We start from the raw sequence: 13,232 nt of genomic DNA on the forward strand, positions 1-13,232 counted from the left end.
ATAGGAGTCGACCTGGGTTAAGGGTTGGAAGTTCACAGAATACTGGAAGGGAAAGTTAGTGCGCTTGCGCGAAACTTGCATGAATTTACATTTTTGTGTATTAAGCTGCATTAGCCACCGCGAACACCAATTATGTATGTTAGACAAGTCATTCTGGAGTGTAATTTGGTCAGTGCAACATGAGATGCGACGGTAAAGCACACAATCGTCTGCAAAAAGGCGGATGGTGGATGAAATTTTGTCTGAAATATCATTAATAAAGATTATAAACAAAAGAGGCCCAAGAACGGAACCTTGCGGTACACCGGAAACGACATCAACAAGGGTTGATTCATTATTCGTGACAACAGTATACTGAACACGACCGGTTAGAAAATTTTTAATCCAAGATAGGGCTAAGGGGTCTATACTGAGACAAGAAAGTTTACTTATTAGACGGCGGTGGGGAACACGGTCGAAAGCTTTGGAAAAGCCGAGGTATATCACGTCTATTTGAAAAGAAGAGTCTAGGCTAAAATTAAGGTCAGTAGAAAATTTGTACAGCTGTGTCTCGCACGACAGTCCACGCCGGAACCCGTGCTGGTTAAAAAAAAAGAAGGAATTTTGGTCCAGATGAGTTGCAATGTGGGAGTATATTACGTGTTCTAGCAGCTTGCAGGCAATGTATGTTAACCAAATAGGACGATAGTTTGAGGGGTCTGAAGGGCTTCCTGATTTGGGCAAGGGGGTGACTTTACTTATCTTCTAGTCTTTAGGAATAAAACCAGTGTCAAGGGATTGGTTAAAAATAAATTGTAGGATAAGACTGGATATTATTTTTGTGCTTTTCAGAATTTTAGCGGTTATATTGTCTGGGCCAGGGGAACTCGAGAATTTAAGGTTGTCGATTGGATTTGCTATTCTTTCGCTTGTAACAAAAATGCGTGGCATCTGCGGGAAGTCTCTGGGCGGCAAGGACGGAACATTGGTGGAGGGTTCATGCGTGAATATAGATGAAAAATGGGAATTCATGATTTCGGCAGAGTCAGTGGCGGAAACGGCCGAACCATCGGGATTAGTAAATGGCAAGTTTTGAGCAGCGCTGTTTTTAGGAGACAAATACTTCCAAAATTTTTGCGGGTTGTCGCACAGGATGCCGAGGAGATTATGACCAAAGAATTGCCTTTTTGCATTTTTTAACAGTGAAGTGTACTCGCGCAAACATGTGCGATACTTTTCCCATTTAACAGGGAATTTCGATAACTTGGCTTCTCTGAAGAGGCATTTTTCTTTTTGACTGCCTCCTCTAGGAATTAGAGTATCATGGTCTTTCGGCATCCCCGTGAATACAGATTATAGGTACATGTCTGTCAATTAAGGACAGCAATTTGTTTTTAAATAACACCCAGTTTTGTTCGACTGTTCGCGAAGCAGCACAATGAAAAAACGTTTCATAGAAATCTGCCAGTTATTCATTATTTTGGAAAAATTGGCTTTGTTATAATCGCGGATGTACTTATTGAGAGGTTGTCGGGTAGGAATAGGAATGGAAAGGCCAATTAATAAAATTTTATGGTCACTGATAACATTTACGCATTGAACTGAGTTTACAAGATCTGGAGTTGAGACCAAAAATAAATCGAGTATGTTGGTACCACGAGTAGGCATAGTAACCATTTGGGCAAAATTAAACATAAGGCACAAATCTAGAAAGTTTCTTGAAAGGGGTGAGTGAGCAGCTAGGTGAACCCAATCAATGTCTGAGAAATTGAAGTCGCCACACAGCAAGAAGTTCGAACCAGGAAAGCGAGAAGTTAGGTCTAAGACAACAGAGTATAGTTCTTGTGTAAAATTGTCGTCAGAGTCGGGGGCTCGATAACATGCGATTAGTACTGTTTCACTGGTTGGGAAAGTTAGATTTACGCATGCACTCGCGATAAAATGCGCGGAGTTTTTTTGGATGTTCAATCGTAGGGAAGCACCCACAACCTGCCGCCACACTCTTTCTGTACCTTTCCTTTCTGCCTTTCTGCATCTCTCTTTCCCTCTCCCTGCAAGAGCTGAGCCGAACCGTGCTACCCGCAAGAGTTGTAAAAGAGTGACTTTTTTGTTTTGTTTTATTCAACCAACCACTACATCATACGCGCCACTGCTGACATGGTCGACGCTCATGTGCGAATTAAAGTTCGAAATTACCATCTAACGTTCAATCACATGCATCGCGCTTCTGTCACACACCATACTAGTTCCAACTGCCTTTGCAGAAACGCTATTTCGACTATCATGGCAGACGCCCAGACGCTCACGTCTGAATTAGACGCCAACACATCAAACGTGAAGCGTGTTTCGGTGAACGACGCCGCTCCGAATGACATGGAAGCCTCGCGCACGTGCGAAATAGACGCCAGTTCGGCCGGCCCATCAGGTGTGAAGTGCCTCTTCGTCAACCTCTGCACAGACGGATGCGCACGAGTGGCTCGCCAGCTACAGCAAAGCAACTAATAGGACGATCCACATCGTATTAGTTGCATTGCTGCTGTCTGTGCTGAAGGCGTCACGGAGGCACTTCACGTTGACAGTCGGAATCTCTTCGCTCATCGAAACCATCACCGTGCTATTGCCATCTTATTGAAATTTGCTCGCTGGCCTCCTCGCCGCACGGTAGCGATCTATCCAAGACACCGAAGGGGCGAGGGTGCTTCGGCACGATGGAACAGCCATAAACACTTCTCTGTGTTTCCGTGACTACGCAACGACAGTGACTGCCGGCGTGTCTTCCGGAGATCGGCGGCTGAGCGATGCTTCAAATGACCACGAAGCGGGCAGTCTTGGGGGAGTTAACAATGCCCTCTGTTAGGCTTCTGCAACGTATGAATAGGTAGCTCGAGCACCCAACTGAAGTCTTTTCTTCACTACCTTATTGTGTAACCCAGACCCCGTCCCTCGTTACCACAGATTATGGCGGGGGCTGCGCCCCTTAGCCGGAGAGGGTCTATAGCAGAGTGGGGAGCATGGCGGAAAATGAGGTGCAGATGTGCAAGTTTAGCCGGTGTCATGCGTCACCAGCGCCCGCGTCACCAGTACGTCACCTCCAGAGGCGAACCAATAGCGCGCGAGCAATCCTGAGGCTGGTACTGGCGTCCTTCTTGCACTCTTTCTTTTCCCTCTTTCGTGCGATGCGAGCCAGCAATTCCAAATACACAGAAGGGCCGACTCCAAAAGCTCGACGAGTGCACCACGATGCCGCTTTTAAAAGAAAAGTCATCGCATGTGCTGAAACAGACCGAAATCGGGCCGCATCGCGGTCGTTCGGAGTTCCCGAAAAGTGCGTGCAGGACTGGCGGAAACAAAAGCAGAAGATTGTCGACAGCAAAAATTCACGCAAAGGCTTCAGTAGACTACAGCAGGGCCGGTTACCGCAAATTGAAGAGCTGCTCGCCGAGTATGTGCTTGAGCAGCGAGCGGCAGAGTGGCCCGTGACGACAGAACTGCTCTAAGTGCGGGCTATGCAGTTAGCTTTAGCAAAAGGGCTAATGCGAAGCCAGTTCAAAGCGAGCAGGTGCTGGCTAACTAACTTTATGAAGAGAAAAGGCTTTTCCCTCCGAAAGCGAACGGGCATGGGCCAAAACTTGCCGGAGGAGTACGAAGAAAAGCTTCACAGTTTTCAAAGGTTCGTCCTAAACTTGCAGCACAACAACGGCTACCTGCTTGAGCAAATCGGGAATGCCGATCAGACGCCTCTTTACTTCGACATGCCTGGCCCCACAACCGTCGAGAAGAAGGGGGCAAAGCAAGTTCGCATGCTGACATTGGGCCACGGTAAAACAAGAGTGACGACAATGCTCCCTTGCACGTCAGATAGCCACAAGCTTCCCCCGTACCTCATATTTAAACAGAAGACGCTCCCGAAAGGAGTCATTTTCCGGAGTAGTGTGATCGTGTGGGCCAACGAGAAAAATGGGTGCGCGTTGCAATCGATGTCTTACTTTTTTTTTTTTTTTTCAGCGTGAAAACCGAGTGTGCGTTACAATCGAGGGCGCGGTAGAATCGAGTAAGTACGGTAATCCATGCATGTGCCTCTGTGAAAGTACGTACATGGCTTGAGGTTTACACATCTCTTTTCAATTTTCGTTGTGCAAGTGTTCAGTATATATATATATATATTTTTTTTGAGCGTGATGAACGCCAACTAAGTCGGCCCTAAGGAGCTTCGCACCAAAAACCTGGCATCGGCAGTGTTGAGCCAGTGAACACACATATTGAATATTATGGCCCAGCAGAAATATTCCACCTTACATTCTGTGTGGCAATGAAGTATTCTACCACAGAGCCACGCAAGGTCTCACAACTGGTTTTCAAGTAGACTGTTGTCGTGGACGCAGTGACAGGGAGATGGCGCTATGCGTACCGCATTACGTGATGTGCGGGACGATTCGGCGCAGAAGATCGCTGGCGCGAGTGTGTGTGACCGTGTCTGTCGAGCTAACATGTAGCCGCGCTAGCACGCATGGTTTAATCCAATCCTTTAACCATTAAACAGTTGTCATTATCCGTTGGCTCGTTCGTGTTCTCAGTTCCTGACCACGACATGGTGGCAGCGGTGGGATACGTGGAAGACACGACAATGCTGTGAAGAGGGCACCGAACAAGTAGGCCTAACAAACGCCGGCATCGAACACGGAACTTTGCAGCACTCATGGCAACGCCTACAGTGCCCACAGCTCAGCCTGCAACCCCGCTCAACCCTTTCGTCGTCGAACTGCCGGAAAAGCTCGACTTTTGCCGACCCGAGGAGTGGAAGCGGTGGTTTACACGATGGGAAAGGTACCGCGTCATCTCAGGTTTGAAGAAACAAGACGACGAAACCCACGTGAACACACCCATTTACGCGATAGGCCGTGAAGCAGAAGATGTCCTGGCGTCGCTCAAACTTTCTGACGCTGAGAAACTCAACTAGACCCGGTAACACGAGCGTTCGCGAAACATTTCGTGCCGTGGACGAACGTGATATACGAGCGGGCGAAGTTCAACAGCCGGAAGCAAGAAGCGCATGAGTCAGTCGACGAGTTCGTAACTGAACTCTACCGACTGGCCGAAACCTGCGAGTACAGAGATCTCAAAGAAAAATTGATCCGCGACAGGCTCGTGGTCGGCCTTGCAGACACGCAGCTAAGCGAGAAGCTGCAACTTAACGCCGAGCTGACTCTTGAAGCCGCCGTCACCGCTGCACGCGACTCTGAAACGATCAAGCTGCAGCAAAAAGATCTACGGCCGCAGCAACAGGCGCCTGCGGCTGTTGACGCCATGCGTGGATGTTCGAAGAGCAAAGGAAAGCCAAATCAGCGCTCTCAAAAAACACAGCACGACCAAACTTTGCCAACGTGCAAGTGGTGTGGCTCAACAACGCACTATGTGCTCGGCAAACGGGAAAATATGCAGTGCCTGCGGCAAAAAGGGACACTTTGCTGCCGTGTGCTTATCTGCCTTTGCGAGGAAGAAAAAGAGCACCCACCAAGCTGTTTTGGAAGAGGTTTACTTGGGTCAATTGACTGACCAACGGGACTCTGGACCGTGGAGGACTGACGTTACAGTAAATGGCTCGCCAATGAAGTTCAAATTAGACACCGGTGCAGATGTTACCGCTATACGTACAAGTCTCTACAACGAACAAGTCATGGGCAACCTGAAGCAGGCCAAGAAGCAGCTGGTGGGACCCGGCCGGACCAAAATCGCAACAATAGGTCTGTTTAGCGCAACCTTGTGCTGGAATGGCCAAGAGTGTCAAGAAGAAATTTACGTGATCGACAAGTTACACAATGCACTTCTCGGACGTACAGCAATCAAATCATTGGATATCCTTCCAAACCTCCTCGAAGTCACAGCGTCAACGAGCAAGGTAAGTGACCCTGCTAACATTCTCTGCCACTACCCCAACTTGACTACAGGCCTGGGCCTTCTCAAGACAGAATACAAGATAATATTACTCCCCAATGCCAAGCCGAGTGCTATTACGTATCCGCGGCGAGTACCCCTACCCAGCCACAAGAAGATGGCGCTATGCGTACCGCATCACGTGACGTGCAGGACGCTTCGGCGCAGAAGATCGCTGGTGGAGTGTGTGTGACCGTGTCTGTCGAGCTAACATGTAGCCGCGCTAGCACGCATGGTTTAATTCAATACTTTAACCATTAAACAGTTGTCGTTATCCGTCGGCTCAATCGTGTTCTCAGTTCCTGATCACGACAACTGTAATGTTTGTTAAACGTCAATTGTGGCTGCAGTGCTGACTATTTAATCTTAATAAATTATAACAGTACCTTCGTACTCCTATCATACAGACATCACTGTTGTATTGCCACCGGATGCACCGTCCTACGGAGGCAATGGGCGCGTTAGTGCTGGAGCGCTGTAAGAAGTGTCGCGCTATGCCGAGAACTGGGAGGGGACTTTTTATTTAGAGAGTGCGTGCCAGCGCACAGCAATGGTTACACAATATAGCTGTTGTGTGGCGCTATGCGACACATTTCACGAAAACGACACTAATCGGAGGTTCATGACTCCGGGTTTAGTATTTTTGAATTTAGGACATGAAATGCCTGACACCACATCATCTCAACATAGAAAGGAAGAGACGTAAACTCTTGCGTACTTGTACAAAAGAACGAAAATGAATTATACAGATATATAGCGCCACAGTAAGCAACCACAGTTGTTTCAAACATTATACAGTGGCAAGGGACTAAAACTTTGACATGTCACGGCGTTGTGGCGTTGACGTAGGGAGCAGACTTCAGGTCAAAAATGAAACTTTATTCGGGCCGAACTTGTGGCCACGCAAAATGAAGGTCAGATTACAGCAGAACACTGGCACTGATAGCGGCAAACAGAGCGTCGGCCGTCGATCAACTGACAAGTGGCAAAGCGCGTCGGCGTTTATACCCTTGCCCTCGAATATTCTAGAGTTATCGCTAGGGGTGACGTAGGTTCTGGAAAAATCTGCAATGTGCACGAAGTGGGCGTAATCTTAACAAAACTATCTATTAGAGCCTCGAAACTTCTCGAGCATCGTAGGCACGGTTTGCGCTGTACGTAGTGTAACGCGGGTGTTTTGTGTCGCTGGCAGTCCCAGATAGAGGATGAGGGGGTGCTGGGGAAACTGCAGAATGGGTTTCGAAAACACAGGAGGTTGGAAGATGATCTGTTCTCACTGACGCAGTGCATCCAAATAGCAGAAAAGAAACACAGGCCCCTGTGGCTAGCATTTTCGGATATCAAGGGAGAGTAGGATAGCGTAGTTCAAGATGACTTGTGGGGAATACTCGGCACACTAGGTGTGGAAGATGGAGTCACTAATCTTTTAAAGGGTGTCTATAAAAGTAACAAGGTAGTTATAAAATGGGAAAAGCAGGTATCCAAGCCCACAGAGGTAAAACGGGGGCTTAGGCAGGGATGTCCTCTGTCACCCTTGTTATTCATGATGTACCTACAAGGATTAGAGGCCAAATTAGAGGGAAGTGGACTTCACTTCAACCTATCTTTCATCAAACAAGGAAAACTCATTCAACAGGCACTACCAGCATTGATTTACGCAGATGATATAGTGCTAATAGACGACAACAAGGAAAATTTGCAGAGATTCATGGACATCTGTGGTAATGAGGGAGATAGGTTAGATTTCCAATGTAGTAAGGAAAAATCAGCAGTCATAATTTTTAATAATAATGAAGGTAGTGAGCTTAGAATACAGGAGGTCGTGCTAGGGGTAACAGATAAATACAAATATCTGAGCGTATAGATAAGCGATGGGGCCGAGTACCTAAGGGAACACGAAATATACGTAACGAATAAAGGTAACAGGAATGCAGCAGTGATGAAAAACTGGGCACTGTGGAATTACAATAGGTATGATGTTGTGAGAGGAATATGAATAGGGGTCATGGTTCCTGGTCTGACGTTCGGCAATGCGGTCTTGTGCATGAGATCAGAAGTTCAAGCAAGATTAGAAATTGAGCAACGTGGAATGGGTAGGCTTGCTTTAGGAGCTCACGAGAATACAGCAAATCATGTAGTACAAGGTGATATTGATATGGGAAGGACAGCATTAGAGGGCAGCGAAGCTAGCAGCAAGATAAAATTTGAGAAGCGATTGAGAGAAATGGGGGAGGAGCGTTGGGCTAGGAAGGTTTTCAGCTACTTGTACATGAAGAATGTCGATACAAAATGGAGGAAGCAAACCAGAAAATTGATGGGTAAATACCTAAAAATCAGCAGGGGGCAAAACAAAAAGAATTATCGGTTAAGGAGAAGGTGAAAGAAGCCGAGACCGATATGTGGAGAATTGGCATGATTAAAAGTTCGCACTAGAGATTCATCGAACTTTTAAGCAAAAAATTTCCAAGGAAAAGATCTATGATAATACTCGGGGTAGTTCTCTACTGTTTGAGGCCAGGACAGGAGTATTGCAAAGCAAGACATATCGGGCCAAATACGAAGGGGTAGACGCGATATGCAGTGCATGCGGAAAGATCGAGGAGGAAACTGCCGCACACTTAATAATGTTCTGTAAAGGGCTTCACTCTATAGTTGAGGATGATGGGGCAGAGTTTTTCAAAGCACTGGGGTTTAGGGACAGGGAGGGCAACGTAGAGTTTAAGCGGGTAGAATTAACTAGAAGGAGGTTATCTGATTGGTGACTAAAGTCAAGGCATGAGTGAAAATTAAACCATTCACTGCAAAGTACCAGTCCTATACTACACTGTATAAAAGAAAAAAAAGATAAATCTAGCTATTGGTTCACTAAGTATTACCGCTAGGTGGCATTAGTAAAGCCACATCAATCCATCCATCCATCCATTGGGGCGCTTGAGAAAGGAACGTGACATTACAACAATAACGCAAAAAAGTAGAAGCAATAATACAACAACAAAATACACTTTCAGTTCGTTAACGCGCATGAAACGGCTTGAGGCGTGCGACATGACCGACTTCAGGTCGCGATCGGCGTCATTGAGAGTTCGTGATGCCGTCGGGGACAACTTCGTAATCGAGTGGGCCGAGACGTCGAACCACCCTGTACGATCCGAAGTAACGTCGCAGAAGCTTTTGACTAAATCCATGTCGGCGTATCGCCGTCCACACCCAAACACGTTCACCGGGCTAGTATTTCACGTAACGTCGTCGAAGATTGCAACGGTGGCTGTCGGTCGTCTGTTGGTTCTTGATACGGAGTCGGGCAAGTTGTCGGGCTTCTTCGGCACGCTGAACGTACTCACTCACATTGAGGTTTTCTTCATCGGTCACATTCGGTAACACGGCGTTGAGCTTCGTTGCTGGCCTCCTTCTGTAGACTAATTTGTATGAAGGAATCTGCGTCGTTTCCTGCACCACCATGGTGTATGCGAAGGTCACATACAAAAGAATCCGTACGAACTACGTCTTGTGTTCGACATCGACGTACATTGCCAGCATGTCAGCAATGGTCTTGTTTAGCCACTCCGTGATGCCGTTGGTCTTTGAGTGGTACGCTGTCGTCTGGCGGTGGCTTGTCTGGCTGTATGCCAAGATCCCTTGAGTTAGGTCAGCAGTAAATGCCGTTCCTCCGGCGGTAATGAGAACCTCCGGGGCGCCGTGCCGTAGGACGATGTTTTCAACGAATAACTTCGCTACCTTGGATGCTCTGCCCTTGGGCAGGGCTTTTGTCTCGGCGTAGCGGGTGAGATAGTCGGTAATTATCGTGATCCACTTGTTTCTGAAAGCTGACGTCGGGAAAGACCCCAGTAGGTCCATACCGATCTGCTGGAATGGTCGGCGAGCTGGTTTAATGGGCTGCGAAAATCCCGCTGGCCTTGTCGGCAGTTTTTTGTGTTGCTGGCAGTCCCGGCATATGTCCTCACATTACGAGTGACGTCGGTGGTAAAATGTGGCCAGTGTTATCCTTTCTGTATCCTCGCGATGCGGGATACACTGATGTGCCCTACTGTCGGATTGTCTTTCAGGGCCTGCAGGAGTTCTGGTCACAGAGCTGTAGGCACCACAAGAAGGTATTTAGCTCGAAGCGGTGAGAAGTTCTTCTTGTGGATCGAGAAGACGGTTTCGCAGGAAGAACAACGCAAGTGTGCGCTTGAATACCTTCGGAACAGCGGTGGCCCTGCCCTCGGAGTATTTTATTAGGGTCCTAAGTTCTAGCTCAGCCCGCTGACGTACAGCAAAGTCGTCGGTAGTTATCGATCCCAAGAAGTAGTCGTCATCCGGGTCGTCTGGCGCACGAGAGAGGCAGTCGGCATCATAGTTTTTTCTGCCGGACTTGTAAATGACAGTAATGTCATATTCTTGAAGTTGCAGGCTCCATCATGGGAGGCGACCTGAAGGGTCCTTCAAGGTAGCTAGCCAACACAAGGCATGGTGGTCGCTCACAACTTTAAAAAGCCTGCCGTAGAGGCAGGGGCGAAATTTTGACGTAGCCCAGATGATGGCGAGGCACTTCTTTTCTGTTGTGGAATAATTGGCTTCTGCTTTAGATAGGGATCGGCTGGTCTACTAATAACTCTTTCCAGTTTGTCAGCCCTTTGCACAAAAACGGCGCCGAGTCTACGCTGCTTGCATCAGTGTGTATTTCTGTTTCGGCAAATTCGTCGAAATGGGCAAGTAACGGAGGTATCTTGAGGCGTTGTTTTAATTTCTGAAAAGCTTCACTCTGCAGCCTTTCCCACTTGAAGTCCACGTCGGCCCTTGTGAGGTTAATGAGTGGATCGGCGATACGGGCGAAGTTTTTGACGAACCGCCTGTAATAGGCGCACAGGCCTAGAAATCGGCGCACTGCCTTCTTGTCAGTGAGTGGTGGGAAGTCGACAATGGCGGCTGTTTTCTGCGGATCGGGACAAACTCCAGACTTGCTAATAATGTGCCCCAGAAACAAGAGCTTCTCGTACGCAAATCTGCACTTTTCTGGCTTCAGTGTAAGTCCGGACATCTTGATGGCTTCATGTACAGCTTCAAGGCGCCGAAGATGCTCGTCGAAACTCGAGGAAAACACGACGACGTCATCCAAGTACACAAGGCAAGTCTGCCACTTCAATCCTGCCAGTACTGTATCCATAACGCATTGAAAAGTGGCATGCGCCGAGCAAAGACCAAAGGGCATTACCTTAAACTCGAAAAGGCCGTCTGGTGTCATAAACGACGTCTTCTCTTGGTCTCTTTCGTCGACTTCGATTTGGCAATAGCCACTCTCGAGGTCCATCGACGACAAGTGCTTCACGTTAGGGAGCTGATCCGCTGCGTTGTCTATTCGTGGGGGAGTGTACACGTCCTCTTTTGTGATTTTGTTCAGGTGGCGATAATTGACGCAGAAACGTAGGGTTCCATCGTTTTTCTTTACTAACACCACGGGAAACGCCCATGGACTCTTGGACGGCTGGATGATGTCATCCCGTAGCATTTCATCAACTTGTCTCTTCACTGCCTCGCGTTATCGCATCGAAACCCTGTACGGACTCTGACGAAGTGGTCTAGCATTTTTCCTCGGTTATGATGCGATGTTTCGCGTTTGAGGTCTGCCGACTTTTCGACGACGGGGAAAAGCAATCTTTGTATTGCAGGAGCAGAATCTTGAGCTGTTCTTGTTTATGGTTCGGGAGGCTAGGATTGATGTTGAAACCTGAGAGAGGGGCTTGGTTCCTCTGAGAAGGTTTTGCAGAATCGGTGAGGGCTGAAGCACTGGTGGTTTCCGCAACTTCTTCGATGTAAATGACTGTCGTTCCTTTGTTGACGTGTTTGTACTCATTGCTGAAATTTTTTTTTCAATAAAAAAATTTTATTGCAAAATATATAAACGCATTGGGGTTAGTATATACAGAAGGAGGTCCCATAGCACAAGGCTAGAAGGGGACCTCCTAGCATAACCGTTGCTTTGCCTCCCCACAGCTTGGCAATTCCTCTTGTGACGCAAATATTTTGGGTGACCAACAGATGCTAACTGCCTTCAACGACGCCTTCCAAGTCAGGCGATTTCGAAGCGCGGACTGAAATAATGACATTGGAGCGAGACGGAATGGTGACTTGTTCTTCCAGTATATTCAAAACGCGGTTCTTTGACGGCAGGCGAGGCGGTAGTGCTTCTTCTGTGGATAACGTTATTGACTTTGTTCTCAGGTTGATGACTGCACCATGGAGGCATAAGAAGTCCATGCCAAGGATGACATCTCTCGAGCAACGCTGTAAGACTACGAAGTTTGCGGGATATATACGGTTGTTAATGGTGACTCTCGCTGTGCAGATTCCGGCCGGCATTACTAGATGACCTCCAGCTGTGCGGATTCAGGGCCTGCCCAAGCTGTCCTAACTTTCTTCAACTTCGCGGCGAACAACCCACTGATGGCGGAATAGTCGGCTCCAGTTTTGACGAGAGCGGTCACACTGTGGCCGTCGATAAGAATGTCGAGGTTGCTGGTTCGCCGTCTCGCGTTGCAGATAGGCCGTGGCATCGGGTCACGGCTGCGTCGGCTTGTCCTGCTGCTTCCATGTTGTGCCATCAGGACTTTGCCTGGTTGGCGGCATGTTCGAAAAGCTCCGTCGCGGCGGCGGCATCAGAGGATCTTCGGTAGTTCGTCGCACAGCAATTGCACCTCTATCGGTTGCTGTCCTTAATTTCCTGGATGCAGGCTAGAAGACTGACCCCGCGTTGGGCCAGAGTACTGCCGGTAGTGCGGTGATAATGCTTGCTATTGGCCTTCTATGGTGCTAGTGCACACATGTGTCATGTATATATTCAAGCCTTCGAGCTATGAATAAATAAGTTGGAAGTGAGCGCTGTGTCTGTTTGATGCCTGGGTGTGTGCATGTGTGAGTGATCCGTGTCGTGTGTTCGCGCTCGAATTAACTTTTAGAAACGTTGTACCAACTAGCCCAACAACAAGTTCTTTTACAAGCCCACAGAGTCGATAATCTGCGCGAGACCATCCGCACGGTTGTACGTGAAGAGCTGCATAATATGTTTCCGGAATAGCAGCCTCGAGTGGACTCGATCACTGAGACTGTTCGTGAAGAATTAAGTCCAGCAAGCGTTGAGAATTCCCGAACCTTTAGCACAGTTTCATTCGGAGGCTATGAACTACGCTCCCTCACCACACCCACGTCAAGGCACCGTCCCACCGCAGTTCCACCTCCAGACACCGCCGCCACCACCACCAACGCCATACCACCCACTTGCAGGCAGCGCAAGGCACCGAGGAAGACAGACGTATGGCCCGCCCCCA

The 13,232-nt window shown here is 48.2% G+C and overlaps 1 protein-coding gene across 1 annotated transcript in view; it reads left to right on the forward strand.

The window, feature by feature from the left end:
* Positions 1 to 12,783, forward strand: part of LOC119159798 (CUE domain-containing protein 1) — a 143,569-nt gene extending 130,786 nt beyond the window's left edge. The window contains exons 12-13 of the mRNA XM_075891031.1: positions 12,130 to 12,194; positions 12,254 to 12,783. The gene's annotated coding sequence lies outside the window, so the exon portion shown is untranslated. The remainder of the gene's footprint in view (positions 1 to 12,129; positions 12,195 to 12,253) is intronic.
* Positions 12,784 to 13,232: the final 449 nt, after the last annotated feature.

The sequence above is a fragment of the Rhipicephalus microplus genome, chromosome 3 (genome assembly GCF_043290135.1).
Source record: "Rhipicephalus microplus isolate Deutch F79 chromosome 3, USDA_Rmic, whole genome shotgun sequence".
NCBI lineage: Eukaryota > Metazoa > Arthropoda > Arachnida > Ixodida > Ixodidae > Rhipicephalus > Rhipicephalus microplus.